The sequence below is a fragment of the Artibeus jamaicensis genome, unplaced genomic scaffold, assembly GCF_021234435.1.
Source record: "Artibeus jamaicensis isolate MK-2021 breed Jamaican fruit bat unplaced genomic scaffold, CSHL_Jam_final contig_685, whole genome shotgun sequence".
In the NCBI taxonomy this organism is placed as follows: Eukaryota; Metazoa; Chordata; class Mammalia; order Chiroptera; family Phyllostomidae; genus Artibeus; species Artibeus jamaicensis.
The window spans coordinates 26,902,502-26,924,844 of NW_026521924.1; the positions used below are offsets into that span (position 1 = coordinate 26,902,502).

Consider the following 22,343-nt stretch of genomic DNA (forward strand, 5'->3'; position numbering starts at 1 on the left):
GTGACTTATAGGAAGACTAATGGGAGAAGCAAGGTGCAGTTCAGGTGAAAGGTCATGCAGGATATTAACATTTCAGTTCTGGATTGTCAACATCTAACAGAGTATCATTACCTGTTGTTTGGTGGAGTGAATTCATCCTTGCAGCAAATATTGAACGAGTGCATTCTATTGCTAAGCTTTGTAGCTGGCACTAAGACTACATTTGAGAACAAGAGACACAATCCCACCTTCACGGACCTTTCATTCTAGTGAGGAAAAGTGATAATAAATACCATAAGCAAACAAAAATATACAGTGTTTCTAATGATAAAAAATGCTATGAAGAGAAACGAAACAGGGAAGAGTGGGTAGGGAAAGCTGGGATTGGAGTGGGTGGAAACATAAAATAGAGAAATTAGGGAAGCCCTCACTGAGAAGTGACATTTGGATGATGCCCATGGAGATATGAGGAAGTGAGAGACTTGGATTTTCTGGGAAAAAAGTGAACTAGGCAGAGGAAATAGCAAATACCAGCTCTCTGAGGCCAGAGTGTGCTAGGCATGCTGGAGAGACCCCAAGGAGTCATTAGTGGGTGGATGAGAAATGACTAATGAATTTAGAAAGGGAAGGGGAGGGGAGTCACAGGATGTGTGAGGCTTGACTACAAAGATTTTTGGAGGAGAGACAGTAAGTTTTCACCAAGACCCTTCGGGCTGCTATGTTGAGAAGAGACTCCAAGAGGAAAAGGGGGAAGGGAAGCAGGGAACAGTGAGGAAGCTACTGCAACAGCCCAGGTGGGAAATGATAGTGGTGCAGCTAGTAAGTGGTTGTTTATTGTATTCTATTTATACTGAAGACATTTAATATTGATTCATTATTGTCTAATATATAGTCCATATAAAATTTTTTCCCCAAAGTCCTTTCTACATAAAAACAACAAAAATAACAACTTGGATCCAATCAAGGCTGACATGTTGCATTTGGTTTCCACCTCTTTCAAGCTAGGTGTTTTGCAGCATGCACCACGTTCTGGATTTGTCTGATTGTTTTTTCATAGTTAGGTTCAGTTTAGCACCTTTTTTAAAAAACAAGAATACAAGGCTGGCGTTATGACTTTCCCATTGCATCATATCAGGAGTCACATAATGTCAGTTTGATCTGTTGTTGGTGATGCTAAGTGATGGTGATTGGTGATTGATTACTCGGTTCAGGTGGTGTCTGCAGATCTCTCCAGAAAAGCAGGCTGTTTCCCTGTTGTAAATGAGAAGTACTCAGCCGCATGATACTTTAAGGCTGAATATATTGTGACTATTCTACAGCCCAGCAAGCTTTTACCCAGTGACTTGAGCACCTAATAAAGAGCCCCGTCGCTTCTGACCTTGTGCCTCAGTTTGCTCCTCTGAACAATGAGAATAATAGTAGTCCCTATGGGATGCTTGTTTTGAGGATCAGTTCTACCACACAATAAACGCTCGTTAAGTATTAGCTATTACTGGACCAATACAAGCACGAAAAAATTAAGGGTAGAGGTGCATTCCAGTTCTCCCCACGCCGCAGCAGCTCCCAGGTGATTAGTGCGCCAGAGCCCGCGGAGGGTCCATCAAACCACGCCCTCGCGTCGCGGAAGCCGTGCTGGCCACGGGCACCCGGGCCCAGGCCGCGCAAGGCCCCCTGGGACCGGTAGTGCTGGGCGTGGCCCGGGGACTACATATCCCGGCGGTCCCCGCGCCGTGGCTCAAGCCGCCGGCTCCTCAGCCCTTCCACAGCGAAGGCGGCAGCCGCGGTGGCTGGGTCGGTGGCAGAGGCAGCGGCGGCTGTGGCGGCTGCGGGCTGAGCAGCGAGTTTCCGATTTAAAGCTGAGCTGCGAGGAAAATGGCGGCGGGCGGTGAGTGTAGATAAAGGAGGTGCAGCAGCGGGCGAGGGACCGGGTGCGAGGCGGAGAAGAGAGGACGAGTCTCCCGGGCTGCCGCGAGCCGGTGGCTTCGGCTCCGCGGAGGCGCTGAGGGGCGCGCCGAGTGGGGGGCGCGCTGAGAGAGTTTCGGGGTGCCGGGGCCGCGCCGCTCCCCCGCAGCCGGGAGACAGCCCAAGCTGGGCGGCAGCCGGCTGGGGACTGCGAGAGGTTCCCGCGGGGAGGGCTTACCCCGAGCAGTTCGGGGGACCGCGGGGGCCCACTTCCCCCTCCTGCCCTTAAAGTTTTATCTTCCTCCCGCCTCCCCAGCCCTTGAGGGCGGCTTTTGGAAGCTGCCCGCGTCCCTCTCTGCCCGCTGCCGCGGCTCCTTCGCATTTATCCGGAGGAATTAGCGGGGCGGGGGACGCCGCACAGACCCCCGCCGACCCCCGCCCTGCCTCCCGGTCGGATTCGGGCCGGGCTCGGATTTTGCTGTGTTTACTTCTCCACTCGGGCATTTTTAATGTTTTTCACGCCAATTATCTGCGGAATTTCCATTTTGGGCACGGGTGGGTTCTCAGCAGCTTTCTCAGTGAAAAGGCGTTTTGCTACCTCTGGTGTGAAGGCGGGGATATGGCAAGTGGGAAGTTGGTGGGTACATTTCGGGTTTGGCTGTATTTATTACGACCATTCCCTCGCCGCGCCGCCCCCATCTCTAATCGTTTTACGGACACTGATGCCATTTGTAGAGATTGAAAGAAACTGTTTGTCTTGCACATGTCTTAAAAAAACAAAACAAAATAACACAACAGTCCGAGTCTTCGGAAGGCTTTCCAGGCAGCTCGAGGGCACTCGGGGTGGAAAGTTAAGCCGAAGAGCAGTTGTCAGAGGCACAGAGCATCGTCTCCGGATCTCCCTCCGCCGCGAGGTCGGGACTCCCACCCGGACCGGCACGAAGGGTTGCGATTCTCTCCGAGTCAGAACTTTGCTTTTTGCCCCCCTGCCGAATGCGAAGACTTCCTATTTGCAGTTTTCGAGCAGCGCTTCAAAGCCAAGCTGTTTTTGTTATTACGCCTGCCCCGCGAAGAAACAGGAAGGCGAGGACCAGCTGGCGCGCCGCGGCGCGTTTCAATGGGGCTGAGCGGGAGCGCTGCAGCGCCGGGTTTAAATGCCTGGCCTCGGAGCGGGCCCCGGGTCGCGAGAGCGCGGCGGCGTTGGTGGCAGCAGGTTGTTGGGAGGATAACGGGGGAAAGAAATCGCAGGTCTCCAGAGAATGCCGCAAAGCTGAAATGTTAAACGGAGATTCGCAAGTTCGTGAACTGCTTGCCCTAATTTAATTATTGCTTATTTAGGGTAGGTTACATCAGATATGCTACTCACCTGGAAAGGTGCACAAACCTTTGAAAAACGGTCTCTGAAAACCTTTGAAAAACGGGTTTCTCTCCTCCCCCCTACCCCTCCAATTCCCTTCTCCTAGGAGTTAGCGACCAGGATTGGTTTCTAGAGTATCCTTGGTCCTTGAGATAATTATTTTATTAAGGTTTTCATCCGAAACACACCCCTGTTGAATACCAAGCGCAGGGAAGTGAGATGAACAGAAGGGAAAATGGGTGGCAATACTGTTTTCTTATTAGTGTCTTAAAAAAATGTTTAGCTATTAAAACTTAGAACTGTCTATGTTGTCTTGTCTACTAACACCCTTAAAGAACTGACAATCTGTGAGGCTTGAGGAGGAAGAACCCTGCTGGGTTCATTGTTTGTATGTAAAACGAGCCTCTAACATGTAAAATGATATTGAACACTATAGCTCCTGTCACTGGAGGTTGCTTCAGGTTCTGCATTTAAATGAGCAGCAGTGTAAATCGCCTGTGATCCTAAATTACAGACGTATTTTATGTATCGGTAGAAGTGACTTAATTGTTCAATCAGCATTAGAAAAGGCATATGGCAGCTTCTGGCATATGAAAAGTAAATTTTGGATGTGAGGATGATGGACTAAGTGGGAAGCTGTAATGTTTCTAGAGCAGTTGCAGGAAATGCTTGTACCATGAAATATTCCTTATCTACAGAGGCTTTGAAAATGCAGAACAACTCCAGCATAGTTAACAAGATTTGTGTTTTTATGTGTTCGAATGGTGGTTTTGAATTTACCAAGATCAACAAATTCATTAAAAAATGCAGTGATATTAGAGCTTAGGGTACTAAGGATTATATTAAGTAATTTTACTGTATTGTGCATATTTCCTCCGGTATAAGAATTTTTTTCTATAAATCGCCTCCTACCCTCTAAGCAAGTAAGTTAGAATTGATTCAGTAAGGACTTAATGTACTGTTGGACCCTGGACCCCTTTTCTAGGAGCTATGTAAATAAAAAGTAGTTCTTGAAATGGTTACTTACTAATGCTTTCTTGACTGGTCTTTTGCAATAAACTTCCTCACTATGTCAGGGACAGACTAAAGAATTTATAAATATATAAAAAATTCAGCCTTTTCTGTATTAGTAATATGGTCTTAGAATGGTTCTTTTTTTAACTTGAAGACTACTTTGTTTTTGAGAAGTCTTTGAAAAGAATGACTAAACATTCTTATTTTGGTAAGATAGCAAACTACTATTATCCCATCCTTAATTGGTATTAAAATAAATGGTTTTAGGGTTTTTGTTTGTTTTGCATTTTTGTAAGCTGTATGATTTCAGGCCTTGGCCAGAGGATGTAGACTACTTTTGAAAATTTAATTTGTTGCAAGTTTGGAATGAATATAGCCTGCGGTTATTATTTGTCTACACAGCAAAGGGGCCACAATTTAACACAGTTGTTACTCTTTTAATCATGATTGAAGAGGTACTGGGGTTTCTCATAGGTTAAACCAGAGGGAACCTGTCCCAGTTTGGTTTGAATTTATTACACTTTGTAGTGAAGAATATTCCCTATTTGCATTATTGAGTGGTTATGGCTTTGGGAGCAGAAAATTAGTGTTGAAATGTATGTTAACTTTTCTTTTTCCTCATAGTTCAGATGAGAGAAAGGGATGACTGTATTAGTTTAGAGCCTCAGGGGCAGCATTGAGGTTGAATGCTGCAGTAAAAGGTAGGCATTTTCTTCTGTTTTGAGTGCTTTTGGGGTAGGGGGTTGGTTACACAATGAACATTTTACAGTCAAAGTGGAGAAGGTGCAATATTGTATGAGGCTTATTTCTTTACTTTGTTAATGTTTTCGAGGTAAATTCATTTGGCCCAAGTGGTTTTCTGCCAGGGTGTCTAGGAGATTATTTTGGGTTAAGGATGCAATTTATCCAGAACCTAACCTTATTTTCAGCCCCCTGACAAACAATGGGATTGACTTAAATTGAATTGCCTCTCCCTTTCCAACTTCTGGTGGAGAGTTGTTAAATGAACAGGAAAATGGCCAGAAGATACACAGCAGGAGTAGAAGGGAAGACTGCAGTGTCTAGGAGGCTGGTTTATCCACAAAGTGGATAATCTTCTTAGACTACATGCTGCCGATTTCCCACCTTTGTCAGCATTAACTCAGTTTGGTAGGTTCTGCCAACCTAGGGCGGTTACAGGGGACAGTAATAAAGGTTTATTTCAACCAACTGTAGTAAACTTTGTGGCCTAGAGGCAGAGGAAAGAAGTCTGACCTAAGAGGCACACAGGCTTTACCTATTTCAAAGAATAGTCTGAAGAGCAAATGAGCTAGTCTCTTCTGTTTGTCCTTTTCCCTTTTTTCATTAGGAATACCTGTGTCCTATTTTTTTGTTGTTAATTTTTTTTTTGCTAAGTTGTAGGAAAGAGTGTAACTTTTTTACCTGCTGTTCACCTATGAAGGTATTCTTCTGAAAGGTTTAATTTCCCTGGGTGTGACTTTCTGGACAATAGACTAACTTAGATGACTGATTTTATTTAACCTATCATCATGTACATCATGGTGAAAAGAGAATATTTGCCTGGGTATTATATAGTGATGGATAATCTACTGCTCCCTGTGGCTCTGCTTTTGGTAGGTAGCTGCGACAGCAGAGTTGGGTTGAGTAAATTGGAAAGTGGTAGAGGGATAGATGGGAGAGGATTGTGGAAGTCAGCGTAATCCTCAATTAGGATAAGCCTCACGGTTAATTGAATGTTGAGTATACAGGTTAAATCCCATTATAACAAACTCTAGGGAAGTAGCTAAATTATTGTGTTGTACTGGGATTGAGCTTTATTGAATGCTGTTTAAAATAAATTAGTCTTTTTGTTTTTGTTAGAGATGTGGGAAATTTTTTATTTATTGTAACAATTTGACAAGTAGTTGTTCTTGAATCAATATATTTCACCTTCATTTTTAATGCTTTTGCCTTTAAAAAGGAAAACCCATGTTGAGCTGGGCAGACAATTTGTATACCCCCTCCTTCCAATCCAGTAACTTCATTGGTTTATCTTAACAGCCAAATAAGTTTATTAGAATCAGAACTACTGCCTCCATCAAAGTGTGGTCAGAGGAAATGGGAATTTCCCCAGGTTTCCAGGTAACTACTGCTGGTAATTTTTTCTGCCCTGACAACTTTTTGAAATAAATGAATGCACTTCATTTTGGTGTGAACTTTCCTTCGTCGATAATAATTATTGGGCTGATTAATTTCTGTTGAACTGATGTAGTTTGAGACCTTTGGGCTGTTTAAAAAAAAAAGTGATGGTACTATTAAATCTTTAAGATACCTCCATATAAATAACAGAATTTTCAGAAACAGGATTAATATACATATGAGAAAATACTATTTTTGTGCTTGGCCAGAAATATTTTTTCTGTTTTGTACTTTTAGATTGGTTTTGACAGACTTCAGGCATTTACAGCCCATCTTTCGAAGGCTAGCTTTTTATTTTGGGTAGAGAGTTTTGATTGGGTGCATGCAGCGAGACATTTTTAAAGTCGTCCTTTTAAATATATGTTCCATGAAGGAGGGAAAAGTCTGAAAGAGGGAATTTCAAACAACCCAAGCAGTGTTTTTGAAGGTTCTCAAGTCTTAAGAATAATGACTGACTAGTAGGCAGGAAGCCTGCAGTTGCATTGTGGTATTGTTCCTCCATCTTATGCATTTGAGAACAGGAGTACAAAAGAGAAGAGAGCCTGGGGAGGGGGAAGAAAGGGTTTTAACAACAAAAAAAGGTGGGGGGAACTTTTAGAGTAAACATTCTTCGCTTTTCTGTTTAAATGAAATCTAAAATCAAATTATTTTTGCTTTGAGAGGAAATGTTTATCATAATCGAAATGTCTTAAACTGACGTTTTTACAAATGTGAGTTAATTGTTATTGGTATCGGTGGAGAGAGCAGCATGATCACATACTCAGTTTTAAAACAGAACTTAAAAAAATATCCACACATGAAAACCTTTAAATATTTTCCTCCTTTGTTAATCAGTATTATTTATTAATTTGTTATTTTGAAAAGAATACTTACCAGTGAAGAGTTGAGAGTCGTTTGTGAGTTTGTACTGTAAGGTTTGTGCACATTGGTCTTTTCTTCGATTTATCAAACAAGGGGGATGGAGTATCCTGTCTTCCAAGGTTCCTTATATAGCTGTGCAGAATTTTTATTTACATTTTATTGGTCAAACAATAAGTGAATTAAGCTTTTTATACCAGATAATGATGTGAAGATGCAAGTTTCTTTGCTGACTCATAAGTGTGGGGACTGGATAACTTTGACCTCATCATCCTAGTATATTCTATGAGCTGCAAAACTGTGTGTGTGTGGGAGAGAGAGAATTTTAAACCTCCTCCTCTGGTTTAAGAAAATGAAGTGATATTTTCTTTACTCTCAGTAAAGCTGTCATCAGTGAAATTATTTCTAAATTTAAGTCACTGTATAGAGTAGCTATATCAGCTTGATTTTGTTTCCAGATTGAAATTTGGCAACCCTATTTGAAATGTTTTAAGTATTACCCAATGTTCTTTTTGCCAAATTGTGTCTTTAGTTTTACACACTGTCTGCCTCATCCAGGCTCATCTTCTTCCTTTTTTACTTGCCTGGTGGTTGTGTTTTATGACCATACTTTTATCTCAGCCAGCGTAGTCTCCCTTGCTGTCAGAGCAAGTGTTTGACTGCATCTAGGAAAATCTTCACCAGGGAGAAAAATAGTTCCGTATGCATGTTGCATCCATTGCAGGGTCAGTGGTATCTTCTTCATATAAGACAACTTAATAGTATATTAAGTTTTAAAAATCATTTCAGGAATCAATAAAATGAGTTCAGGAAGCCACTTTCAAAGTGCACAACCATATCTACAATGGTGGAAACCTTAGGTGTATTGATTCCAAATTAGGTAAATCTGAAATCGTGAACTTTCACTAGTAACCTTCAGTCCCCCTCTTTTTTTCTCCCAGGGTACAAAATAGCTCCCATATGTGACTTTTTTTTTTTAGAACTGACTTTTCATACCACCATTCTCTTAGCCATGGGGTCTTAAGCTTCAATCCTTTTAAATTTGCTACTGCTTGGCTGTTGGCCCACTCCCCCATGCAGATATGTATTTGATGTTTACTCGTTTTTTGCTATGTACAGCACTGTGAGAGTTAAAAGGTTTTGACCTTCAAGTGTGCACAGGTGCTCACATCACTTCAGTACAAGGCAGTCTGTTTTGCCAATTAAAGAATCGTGGAGAAGTTCAGAGGAGTAAAGGGACTACCTCTGACCAGGCGGTCAGGGTGCAGGACTTTGAAAAATGAGTAAGATTTTAATATGGAGAGAGCACAGTTCCTGTTGGTGAGAAATCATTAGCAACAGCTCAGACGTAAGACATTTCAAGGCTTGATTATTTAAATATTCAGTTAATGTTGAGTGAGTGATGGTATTGAATAAAATGATTTTGTTTTTGCAGAATCCTGTTGATAACGTTTTTCCCAAATGCTCTATACATCTGCCAATTTAATCTTATTAAACATCATGTGATCACATATTTTTGCTTAAAAATCTTCAGAGTACAATCCAGATTCCTTAATCTAATATCAGTTGTTTTCACAGTGTTTTTTCAAATCTTTTTTTCCCATTTTTGTTGCCTTGTTTCAGTCATAATAATTTTTTCTGCTGCTGCTTCCTTGTTATCTTGTCTAGTCATTAAGGTCCAGCCCAGATCTTGTTTCATTTAAATTTCCCAGACCACAACTGAAAATATCCCGTAATTCTTGTTGCCTGGTATGAATTGTAATTATCTCTCTACATAGGAGTCAGTATTTATTGATTGGTAGGACAGATGCAAATTGTCTATTCTTTAAGGTGTAGGGACCATTTCTTTTATGAGCTTTAAAAATCCTTTATATTACTTTTTGAATTGTATTCATTTTAGGTACCCTAATACTTGGTGTTTGGATATGGGAAAATCAACTCTCAAGTTAATTTTTTTACCTGGAAAGAGTCCTAAGGATTTGTTTGGGACCTGTGTCTCCCTCATAGTCATCCCAGATAAAGCATGTCTGGGCCTTAGGCTGCATTAATATTTCCAGTTGTCTTAGGACTGGACAGTCCTCCTGTAAGTCATATAAATTGTTTTTATTCATTATCACTATTCTTCAAGGAATTGTGCTAAGCATTGTGGGCATAAAAATTTCTTTGTGATCTAGGGGTTTATAATGTAGTTGAGAAATAAGTATAACTGGAAAACATAGTTGCAGCAACAGAAGTGGTTTGGAAGTTCAGAGGAATAAAAGGTTGCTTTCAACTGGGATTGTTGAGGAAAATTTAATGGAGGAGATGGAATAGATTTAAAGGGAATTAATTGCCGCTTCTAATCTTCTCTTTCCCACATCTTTTATTCTGTAGGAATTACAGTAAAAAAATATCAATGGGTTTAAATTGAAAAGAAAGCATAGACATGGTAGAGTCAAAGCAGTATAAAAAGGCATATTGTGAAAAAGTAAGGCTCCTGGTACTCCCAGTCTTTGGACTTTATAGCTACCCTCCCCAAAGGCTGTTACTGTTAGAGGTTATTCTTTTTTTAAAAAAAATTAATTTATTTTTAGATAGAGAGTAAGGGAGAAAGAGAGGGAGAGAAACATCAGTGTGTGGTTGTCTTTTGCATGCCCCCCAGAAGGGACCTGGCCTGTAACCCAGGCATGTGCCCTGATTGGGAATCAAACTTACGACCCTTTGCTTTGCAGGCTCGTGCTCAATCTACTGAGCCACACCAGCCAGGGCTGTTAGAGGTTATTCTTTACATCTGATTGTCTCTGTCTTCAGTTTCTTTCTCTCTTTTTTCTATTCTCTCTCCCTCCCTCTTTTTTTTTTTAATTAACAAATAGAATCACAGTGGGCTCCCACTGTTTTCACTTAACGAAAGAACTTTGGAGAGTCTTTTATACCTTATGTTTTTAAAAGTCTATGTATATAATATTCCATTGTACGAATAAATTTGATGAAATTCATAAACTGTTTTCTCATTGCTGCTTTCAGTCTTTTACTGTTTTGAATGATGCTGTAGCGAATCGGATGTAGTCCTGTGTGCTGGAAGGAGTATATCTTAGTACAAAAATCTTGGAAGTAAAAACTCTATATCAGAGAAAATGTACATTTAAAAAATTTAATGGTTCCCTGGCTGGTGTGGCTCAGTGGATTGAGCACCAGCCTGTGGACTAGAAAGTTGCTGGTTCATTTCCCTGTCTGGGAATGCCTGGGTTTGTGGGCCAGGTCCCCAGGTGGGGGCATGTGAGAGGCAACTGATAAGTGTTTCTCTCACCCAGCAATGTTTAAAAAAAAAAAAAAAATTAATGGCTCTTTAGTTCTCAAGCCTTTCGTAATCTGACTTTAATCCACATTTCCAACATTATCTTCTTAATTCTATTAATCTTTAAACAATTTTTTTTAGATTTTTATTTATTTATCTCTGAAAGGGAAGGGAAGGAGAGAGGGAGAGAACTATCAATGTGTGGTTGCCCCTCATGTGTCTCCTGCTGGGAACTGGCCCACAACCCAGGCATGTACCCTGACTGGGAATCGAACCCCGATTCTTTGGTTCGAGGGCCTGTGCTCAGTCCACTGAGCTACACCAGCCAGGGCTAATTCTATTAATCTTATACTTAAGTTGCTGTTAAGTCTCCTTCACCCTGCCCTCCATTCTTTTACCCCAATAAAGTTCTCTTTTCTGTGTTCTGATTTATATTCTTTGATATAAAAGAAGAAAGTTACCATTTGTCAAGTGCCCGGACTGGGACTGTGTTGTGTGCTTAATGTACATTATCTCATTTAATAGTCTGAGTTTTTTTGTTGTGGAACCCACCATTTGTTTCCCAAGTGTTGTCTTATTCAAAACTCTGTTCAAAGTACAAAAAGGTGATTCTGTTAAAATTTACTTTTTAAGTTGAAATTTAAACTGTTTCCTCATCATAAAGGCAGCAGAATGAGGCTTATGAATATAAAGTTAGAAAGTGGGTTATGAAGAACTGTTATGGACCTAATCCATCTCTGCCTCCAGTTTATTTCTGTAGTATTAAGAAAATCCCAGCTCATATAGAGATAGAATTGCAAATGGTCTCAGTTCAAAAATATATTTTGAAATAAATAACAGGTATACTCAGGACAGATTCAAAAGGCACCAAAGAAAAGTAAGGCACCGCCTTCAGTTGTGTCCCAGCCATCTTCCCAGAGCCTGCCTGCAGGTGACCATTGTCACTCTGAGTCTAGGTATATAAATGCAAGGGTTTTTAAGGTTAATGAATTTCTGCCACAATTTGGGGTAAACTTTATATCGATGTGTAACATTCAGGAAAGTGGACAGTTACAGTCTGATCAATTTTCATAATGAACACACCTATGTAACTGGACTCAGGAGCCCTAGTCTGCACTGCATATACTTTTAAAATAAACTTGGAGAAGTCTCGTATTTGTTTTTTTTTAAAAAATTAATTTTATTTAGTTATTTTTCAAGTACAGTTTTTTGTCTATTTCTCCCATCCCAGCACCCCCCCCCCCCCCCCCGCCCCTTGTTCCCCACCTCCCTCCCAATTCCACCCCCCTTAGTTCTCGTCCCTGTGTCCTTCCTATTTGTTCCTCCAAATCCCTCCCCCTTTCCCCCCTTAACTTCCCTTCCTTCTCCCCTCTGGTCACTGTCCCCTTGTTCTCTATTTCAGTGTCTTTGTTTTTTTTTTTTCTTCTGCTTGCTTGTTTGTTTTGTTGTTTAGCTTCCTGTTAAAGGTGAGATCATATGGTATTTGTCTTTCAGCACCTGCCCTATTTCACTCAGCATAATGCTTTCCAGTTCCATCCATGTTGTTGCAAAAGGTAGTAGCTCCTTCTTTCTCTCTGCAGCATAGAGTTCCATTGTGTATATGTATCACAATTTTTTGATCCATTCATTTACTGAGGGACACTTAGGTTGCTTCCAACTCTTGGCTATTGTAAATTGTGCTGCTATGAACATTGTGGTGCATAGGTTCTTTGATGTTGCTGTTTTAGGATTCTTAGGATATAATCCCAGCAGTGGAATTGCTGGGTCAAAAGGCAGGTCGATTTTTATTTTTCTGAGAAAATTCCATACTGTTTTCCATAATGGTTGTACCAGTCTGCAATCCCACCAACAGTGGACTAAGGACCCCTTTTCCCCACAACCTCTCCAACATTTGTTGTTTGTTGCTTTGTTTATGATAGCCATCCTGACTGGTGTAAAGTGGTATCTCATTGTGGTTTTAATTTGCATCTCTCTGATAGCTAATGATATTGAGCATCTCTTCATGTGTCTCTGGATGTTCTGTATGTCCTCCTTGGAGAAGTGTCTATTCAAGTCCTTTTCCCATTTTTTAATTGGGTTGGGTGTCTTCTTAGAGTGGAGTCGTGTAAGTTCTTTGTATATTTTGGAGATTAAACCTTTGTCTGAGGTATCATTGGCAAATATGTTTTCCCATACAGTTGGTTGTCTTGCTAATTTAATACTGTTTTCTTTAGCCACGCAGAAGCTTTTTATTTTGATGAGATTCTATTTGTTTATTCTTTCCTTCCTTTACATTCCTTGCTCTAGGGGACATATCAGTAAAAAAGTTGCTGCGTGAAATATCTGAGATTTTCTTGCTGATGTTCTCCTCTAGGACTTTAATGGTGTCATGACTTATATTTAAGTCTTTTATTTACCTTGAATTTATTTTGGTGTATGGTGTAAGTCTGTGCTCAAGTTTCATTTTTTTGCACGTAGCTGTCCAGTTCTCCCAACACCATTTGTTGAAGAGGCTATCTTTACTCCATTTTATGTTACTGCCCCCTTTGTCGAATATTAATTGACTGTAGAGAGTTGGGTTGATTTCTGGGCTCTCTGTTCTGTTCCATTGGTCTATGTGCCTGTTTTTATGCCAGTACCAGGCTGTTTTGATTATAGTGGCCTTGTAATACAGTTTGATATCAGGCATTGTGATCCCCCCTACTTTGTTGTTCTTTCTCAAAAGAGCAGCTGCTATTCGGGCTCATTTGTGGTTCCATATAAATTTTCGAAGTGTTTGTTCTATGTCTGTGAAATATGCTGTTGGTACTTTAATAGGTATTGCATTGAATCTGTATATTGCTTTGGGTAGTATGGACATTTTGATGATGTTAATTCTTCCAATCCATGAACAAGGTATATGTTTCCATTTGTTTGTGTCTTCCTTGATTTCTTTCTTCAGGGCTGTGTAGTTTTCTGCATACAGGTCTTTTACCTCCTTAGGTTTATTCCCAGATATTTTATTTTTCTTTTTGCTATATCGAATGGGATTTTTTCCTTGATTCCTGCTTCTGCTGATTCACTGTTGGTATACAAAAATGCCTTTGATTTCTGGATATTGACTTTGTAACCAGCTGTTTTGCCAAATTCATTAATTAGTTCGAGCAGTTTTTGGGTAGAGTCTATAGGATTTTCCATGTATACTATCATGTCATCTGCAAACAGTGACAGTTTTGGACATACCACCCTGAACGCGCCCGATCTCGTCGTATCTGTTTTTATAGTGACTAAGTTCTTTCTGATGGTTACACAGTACTCAATTGCATGGATATATCATAATTTATCCAGTTTCATATTTCAAACAAAGCTGTAAGTGAATGTCCTTAATACATTTTTTTTGTTAAAAAGTATATAGAACTTTCTAGAAGTGGGATACTAGGTTAAAGAGTATGAATTAAAAAATTCTGTAGACAGGGAGCAACTTCTCCCCGTAGAGATTGTATCAGTGTACAAACCCACTAGCAGTGTGTAGCAGTTGCCTGTACCCCCTCTCTAAGTAACATATTGTGGTATGAGATTGAAAAAAAAAGATTTTATTTATTTATTTTTTAGACAGAGGAAGGGAGGGAGAAAGTGAGGGAGAGAAACATCAATTGTTGCCTCTTGTACACCCTCAACTGAGGACCTGGCCCATAATCCAGGCATGTGCTCTGACTGGGCTTGGGAATCGAACCGGTGACCTTTCAGTTTGCAGTATGAAGCCCAACCCAGTGAGTCACACCAGTCAGAGAAGGCTGCATTCAGTCTCCTTCTGGGTTTTGTATTCAGCCAACCATCCTCTATTGAATTGACTTGGCACCTTTGTTGAAAATCAGCCAAATATGTATAGGTCCAATTTGGGAGGCCTCCCTCCCTCCCTCCCTGCTTCCCTGCCTCCCTCCTTCCTTCTCCTCCTTCATCTTCCTTTTCTTTTTCCCCTGCCTCTGTTTCCCCACCTTCCCCTAGTCCTGAAATCAGTTAGGATCAGTCCTCCAACTTTGTTCTTTTTGAATTGTTTTGGCTATTCTGTGCCCTTTGTATGTCCATATAATTCATCTTGTTTATTTCTGCAAAATTCCTGTTGTAATTTTGATTATGATTGCACTGAATTGGTTGATCAATTTGGGGAGAATAGGTTTCTTAAAAATACTCTCTTCTGTTCTACAAAACAATACGTATCTCTCCATTTATTTAGGTCTTCTTTAATTTCTCTTAGCAGTGTTTTGTTGTTATCAGTGTACAGCTTTTATAAAACTTTCGTCCAAACAATAGTTCCCTATTTTTCAAAGTGATTGTAAATAGTATTTTTAAATTTGTTTTTCAATAACTTAATATATAGAAATACAGTCGATTATTGTATACTCAGTACATTGTACCTTGCTAAACTCATTTATTTTTGTAGCTTTTATGTAGTTTGCATAGGATTGTATACACAGATGACCATACTATTTTTGAATGATAAAATTTTCTTTTCTTTGTTGTAATGGCTGGTGCTTGCAGTGCAGTGTTGGTATTATTTAATTGTGATTGCATTGAATCGATTGATTAATTTGGGGAGACATAATCTGTCTTGTTTTCAATCTTAGAGGGTAAGCATTCAATCTTGCTGGTTATAGGTCTGCTGATCTGCTTTGTATCATATAGCTTCCTTTCCCCCTTCCATTAGTTATTGAGTTGTAAGAGGTATTATTTATTTTTAAATGTGTAATATGGATGTGTGTGTATTTAGCAGCAATGTGTTTTGCAAATACTTTCTCCTAATCTTTGGTAGTACATAATTTTTATTTGGTGGTCAGAGATGTCTCTATTAATTTTCAAGTTCTTGGTCATATGTATATTTTGGGGAATAAATGTTTTAAAGCTTGAATAATAGTTAAGCAAACACGTATTATAGACCCCATTCCTTAATTTGTGTAAATGGAAAGAAAAACTAACACTGTTTATATATAACATATCAGTTCTTAAACATAGTTAATTATTTTCTACTTCATTTAACTATTAAAAGTCATTTTCCATTTTAAATTGTGTGGAACTTGATCTTTCCTCTTTTTAATAAGAATGAATCAGGCCCTGGCTGGTTGGTTGGTTTGAATGTCCTGTGACTGAAGGGTTGCAGGTTTGATTCTCAGTTGGGGTGCATACCTGGGTTGCCGGTTCAGTTCTGGTTCTGTAAGGATAAGGGTGTGTAAGATCCCCCGTGTGAATGGGAGGCAGTGGTTTATGCTTCTTCCTCAAATTGATGTTTCTCTCTCTCTAGAAGCAATGAAAATATGTCCTCAGGTGAGGATTAAAAAAAAGAGTCAGTAAGTCTTTGTCTACTTCCACATTTATTATTACAAATTAGGATTAAAAACATCAATTACATTGGTATAATCCTAATGAAAAGATTCGGAACATCTTCCTAAGAGCTCTGATTCTTGTGAGATTTTGTCATTGTTCTCTCTTTAACCCTCACTGAAAAACCCAATCTTTATGGCTTACTTCTATTAGTATAGAATATGTTTCTTTTTTTACCAGTTTGTTTTCCTGTCTTTTCATGGTTCTCTATGCTTAACTGTTCTGCTGAGTTGTATTAGCTTTTTAATGCCTCCACATTTGTGCTGTTTTGACATGTGTGATACTAGTCACATTTAGTATTTCTATTAAATTATTATAACCTTAAATCACCTAAGTATCTCCCTGGATACTTTTTTCCCCTGCTCAAAAGAATTGATACCTCAATTTACTTACCAGTCCTCTCACCTAATTTGAAGATACGTATTTTGATTCTGTTTTGTCTGAATTATTCTTTCTGTCATGCTGGCATTTTGGAGCATTTTACAATTTACATTTAAGAAGGCTTGTTTAAAAAAAAAAACACAGTGGAAATTTCCAGCTTAAAAAAATTTGACTACTGGTCTAATAACTGCTTTGCAGGAAGAAAGAAATATGAAAAAGAACCGCAGACGTTCTGGATGTCAGCCTGTGAAATTTTCCACTATTTCCCATAATAACATGCAGGCATGCTCATACTGCTGGATTCAGTGCAGCTACAGTTGCACTCTATCAGTGATAAAATGGCATCTGGCTAGCTTTCCGTGAGCAGTTCATAAATTCACACATTTAAAGGACTGTATGTTTGTTTTATCTCTGCCTGAAGTGTGACCATAACACTGAACTTGCAAAATTATTTAAGAGTTTTCGGATTCCACAATTTCTGTTCCAAATGAATTTTTGGTTTTTAATTCCAGTAGAGTTATGCATCTGAGAATATAGACATATAAAATCATTCTTTTAGTGATGGTGCTGTATACATTTTTATTTTATAGGATTTTATACTATCTTGAATGCTCAGAGAATTAAAACAAAGTTTAAAGAAGGTTTGCATAAGATTTTCACTGTTTGTTTGATGTGATTTAAGAAACATTTTAGCCCTGGCTGGTGTGGGTCAGTAGATTATCAGCCTGAGAACCAAAGCGTTGCCGGTTCTATTCCCAAGCAGGGCACATAGCTGGATTGTGGGCCGGGTCCCCACTTGCACATGTGGAGAGGCAACTGATTGATGTATTTCTCACACATTGATGTTTCGCTCCCTCTCTTTCTCCCTCCTTTCCACTCTAAAAAGAAATAAAATCTTTAAAAAAAGAAACATTTTTAAAGGGGGAATAGAACAACTGTAACAGCATAATCAATAGAAAAATTTAAAAAAAAAAGAAACATTTTTAACCTCTTTCAGGTTTCTGTTAATTTTTCAAAGGGTTAGTCGATGATAAATCTACTGTAACCAGCACTTCTACCAAGTTTCATCTCTTCATTGGCAAATGCCTAACAGTGGTATTAAGGAGTGAAACTGAGAAATTCATGTTTTATGAATTAATCTTTTAAACTCATGCATTTCTACAGTGAAGAATTTGAGTGTTTGTAGTGATACAACAGATGTGCATACATATCTTTGTATGTTTTAACACTCATAAATCACATTTTGGAAATAAAGGCATATTAATGCATAAGTAGTATATCTTTTCCAGGACTGTTAAGTCTTCCATCTGAACAAGAATGGCATTGTGACATAACAATGGCCTCCACCCCTTCCCTACAGTCCACTCCTTCCTTGTGAGCCTCATCCTTCCTCTTGACCTTTCCTATATCTATAACTCTTCTCCTGTCCTCTTCTTGCACTTCCTCTTCTCAGCCCTCATTCTGTCTTCAACTATTTTATCCCTTTCCTCTCAGCTTAAATTTCCTGTGGGTTATAGCCCCCCACCCCAATCCGGCAACTTCCCATCCTTCAAGTCTCGCTGTTTCTAGTTGTTTATATTAACCAAGTCTCTTCTTTACCTTCAAGAGGTTTCTTTACTCCAAATGTTCTCTGCTCCTGGCAGATCAGTTTTCTTTTAGCCTTTGATCCCTCAACACATACATCCTTATACCTCTTAAATCCTTCAATTTTCATTTTTGCCTCCATGTTTTCATTGTTCCACAGAGATGTATTGAGTCCTAGCCATGTATCAGGGGGATACACCAGTGACTAGAATGACTATGAAAAAAAATGAATGCATAAGGGGACTAGAAACTGGTGTGTGTATGCATGTGTTGTGGAGTTTACATTTTAAATGAGTAGACATGGAAACTTCTGAGAAAATAACATTCGAGCCAAGAGTTCTGGAAGTAAGCCTTGTGGACATTGGAGCGTTGGGAATGTTCTGTGTAGAGAGTAGGCAGTGCAGAGGCCCTTCGGTGGCAGCATTCTTGGAGTATGTGAAGACCAGCAAGGTGGCCAGGGTGCTGGGTACGGTGAAAGGAGTAAGTAGTAAAAGAAGAAGTTTGAGAGTTAGCTGTGGAGCCTTGGGGGGGGGGGTTTGTAATGTCTTCAGCTTTTACTTTGAGCAAGGTGGGCAGCCACTGTAGGTTTTCAACTTTGGTTATTCCAAAAAGATCTTGTGATTATTGATTTCCCCCTGCAGTGAAAGCATTTTATTTTATTATAAAAGTAGTTAATTTAGGTTTGTTTGGAAAATATAAAAAAGTTCAAAGAAAATAAAGAACAAATAGATTACTAGTAACCTCATTGTCCGTGATTGAAGATTTTGTGTGTATATAGGTTACCACTTGTTTTCCTTTGTGCTTGTATTCATGTGTGGGCGTGCATGTGCACACATCCACGCACACTGTTGGGTTTGGCAGACAACAAATAAACTGACTTAGGCTTTAAAGAGATGCCTCCCCCTGCTTTGTGAAAAGTAGCCTGTACAAGGGCAAGAAGCAGGGAGACCTGTTAGGAGGCTATTACAGTAATCCAGGTGTGAGATACTGTTGGCTTAGACCATGGGAGCAGCATGGTCAGAAAGGTGATAAGAAGTGGTCAAATTTTGTGAATACAGGGTCCAGCACAAATAACACCCCTTTTTAATTACAAAATCTTTTATTACAAAGTCGTAAGCATGTAATCCTGTAACATAACAATATCACATTCAAGCACACCATGTGACATTTTAGGTGAAATGTTCAAATTGCTGTCCATCTCTTGTGACATTCACATACTCTACCAACCACACTCAAGTAAGCCTTACTTCTGCTGGGTCTTGTATTTTGAAAGTAGAGCCAAGAGAATTTTGTGATGGATTCAGTGGCGTTGTGTTGTGTGGGGTGGACCAAGAGGAGGGAAGCATCAAGGGTAACTCAAAAGTGTGGCTTGAGCAACCAGTAACCTTTGGTTTCATTTTTCTTGTTAAACTGTCCATCCAAGATTTAATTCTGGCTCTATCACTTATGTGTTTTCCTTGTTCATTTGAACTCGTGATTATTTCTTTTACCAAACTTCTAGTCTGTTTTGCCTAGGCACTTGGTACACACCACAAGATGCTATATATAACAAATTGTTTCGCTAGTATCAGTCTTTTTAAGTAGGTAGCAAGCATCCTTTTACGGATCATGCTGGATTTACTTACCTGCTTAAGATCTAACAACTTTCTGAGTACATTTTGGACATTCAGTAAATGTTTAATTGTACACTCCTCTGGCTTGAGAATAAGATACGAGAAAACCTTAAAGTAAATGCCTGATCTAGCTTTACTTTGGCTTACTGGCAGCTTTTGAGGATGAATTGTTTTGGATACTTTTCCTCAGTTATTTTGAGTCTAAAAAGCCATTAAATATTTTTATTTTCATAAAATATTATGTATTACCTTGAATTCTGCAGCAGTATGAGGACTTTTTTTTTTAAGTGACTATTTTTTGCTTACCTGAAACATGCAAAGCATTCTAGGAGATATAAAGATGAGTGAGAAAAGGTCCCTGCCCAGAAAGGAACTTAATGCTATTGTGCAGACAGTGTAACATGTACAGGTGTGTCTCCTTTATGAACATAACATTGTATTTTGATTTAGTGTGAAAAACTGATAATAGCATTCTAAAGGTTGTAGAGGTTCTTTACCTCTTTATACAGTCATGTTACACTTTTGTGTTTCGGGTTCTAATTTATTTAAAAAAATGTTTAAACCTTCATCTGAGGGCATTTTTCATTGCTTTGAGAGAGAGAGAGCTAGCGAGCGAGAGAGCACACGCTGGTGGGGGTGGGGAGGAGAGAGAGAGAGAGAGAGAGAAAGAAACATTGATTGGTTGCTTCCTGTACATGCCCAACCAGGAATCAAACTGGCAACCCAGAATGACTGGGAATCAGACCTGCAGCCTTTCGATGTACTGGACAGTGCTCCAACCAACTGGGCCACACCAGCCAGGCCTGGCTTCTTATTTGTTAAAATAGTTTTTCAGACTTATTCCTAGCTGTTTCCACTTGCTGATAGGAAGTGTGTCGTGCGCACCCCCCCACCCCTGCTTTCCTTTATTTGCATTATATTTCCTTATAGCCTTACGTAACATCAGTATTCTTTTTTTTAAATCTCCTGTGCAACTTACACTTTTACTATCTTGTATTTCCAAAGCACTTGCTTTCCAATTTATTTGAGAGACAGGCAGACAGACAGGGAGACATCACTTTGTGGTTCTACTTATTTATGTGTTCATTGGTTCAATGTGTTCATTGGCATGCGCCCTACCCGGGATTAAGCCCACAACCTTGGCGTATAGGAATGAAAGTCTAACAAACTGAGTTAGCTGGCTAGGGCCTGCTTTCCTCATCTTTTAGCTTTGTTTTACTTTTACCTCTTAACCTTTCTTCCTTTAAAATAATGTCTGTAACACATTCAGGATTCCAGAACACATACAAGATCTTCAAGGAATTTTCACATAGAAACTCTTCTACTATTGTAAGCAAAGAGTAAGTTCTTCAAATGGTCCTCACTTATTAGATACTATCTAGATTAGGGGATGTGCTCTCTATCTGCAATTGAGTGCTCCTGAATTTCTCTTGTTTGGAAGGGATTAAATCTTCTAGACAAGCGAGGATAGGAAAGTTGGTTAAAAGCAGTCCTTTTATTTATGTGAGTTGTGGCCCTCAATTTAGTTTTGTTTATGATCATCATTTCTACTTGGTAATGGAATATTTTTCTTTAGAAAATGGTAGAATATACCGTATGCATATTTTAATGGCAATCTAGTTAGTTCAACAAACTTTTACATATAAAAGCCAAGGAGATAAGCCCTGGCTGGTGTGGTTCAGTGGATTGAGTGTCACCAGTGAACCAAAGGGCCATGGGTTTGATTCCCAGTCAGAGCACATGTTTGGGTTGTGGGCCAGGTCCCCAGTAGGGGACATTCAAGAGGCAACCACACGTTAATGTTTCTCTTCCTCTCTTCCTCCTTCCCTTTCCCTCTCTCTAAAAATAAATAAATAAAATCTTTAAAACAAACAAAAACCACAAGGAGATTAAAATGTCCTATTTAGATGACCTTTAGTTGATTTGTTACAAGTCTTTGGGTCTGGGAATACTGTGGTAATAATTCATGATGTGATTTTTAGGCACGTCATTAGAAGCAAAGAAAATATGTAATTTATTTTGGTTGGAGAGTAATGGTGAATTTAAGCTTTTAACATTTTGTCCAAGAGAGGCTGATGTTCAAATCTTCACCTAAAGTAAGCCACAAATCTTTAACTACAAGCTTTGGAAAAATGATTTGTTGACACACATTGTTAGATGATTTTTAAAAACATAATAATTTGCTTGGAAAAATGATTTGCTGATACATTTCATATGATAAATTTTAAAAATATAATTTGTGTTGTCTCCTGGGTTGTTTCATAAACTAAAATTATCCCCTCTTTTAAATGAATCTGTTTTATTTTGAGAAACTAGAGATGATGATATATCCCTCCCTTTTTCTTTTCTTTTTTAAAAACCTTCAACATCTATTCTGGCTCTTGTACTTTTCTCTAAACCTTTACTTAGAGCAAGAAAAGCTTGGATGCCCTGCTTTGTTTCCAGTACTTTACTTTGTATTTGGTAAGATGTTCTCTAAAGAAAATATAACTGTATTGCCTAGGTAATGTGTTCTTAGCATCTTTCATGGGTGGCTCAGCTTTTCAATCCTTGCGATGATTTGTTGACTCAGTTTTGATTTTTGAACTTTCTTGTGCTATAGAAAGTATATATGTCAATAGTACATAAACTGTTTACTGAAATATCCTTAGTACCCAGAATGGTGGCAGGTACATGGTAGGTACTCAAGTGTTTTCTGAATGAATATGGAGTAGTAGTAATAATAATCCCTATTTATTGAGCATATACTATAGACCAAAGTGCTAAATACTTTGAATGGATTTGGTAGCATTTCCATTTTTTTGCTGAATGTTTTCCTATTCATGTGATGTGTATGAATAGGTGTGAGGGAGGAAGGAGGAGATGAAGC

The 22,343-nt window shown here is 39.2% G+C and overlaps 1 protein-coding gene across 14 annotated transcripts in view; it reads left to right on the plus strand.

Moving 5' to 3' along the window:
- Positions 1 to 1,716: 1,716 nt before the first annotated feature.
- NCOA3 (nuclear receptor coactivator 3) overlaps positions 1,717 to 22,343 on the plus strand; it is a 99,288-nt gene continuing 78,661 nt past the window's right edge. For all 14 annotated transcript variants that reach the window (XM_053671378.1, XM_053671376.1, XM_053671383.1 and 11 more), the window contains exon 1: positions 1,717 to 1,864. The gene's annotated coding sequence lies outside the window, so the exon portion shown is untranslated. The remainder of the gene's footprint in view (positions 1,865 to 22,343) is intronic.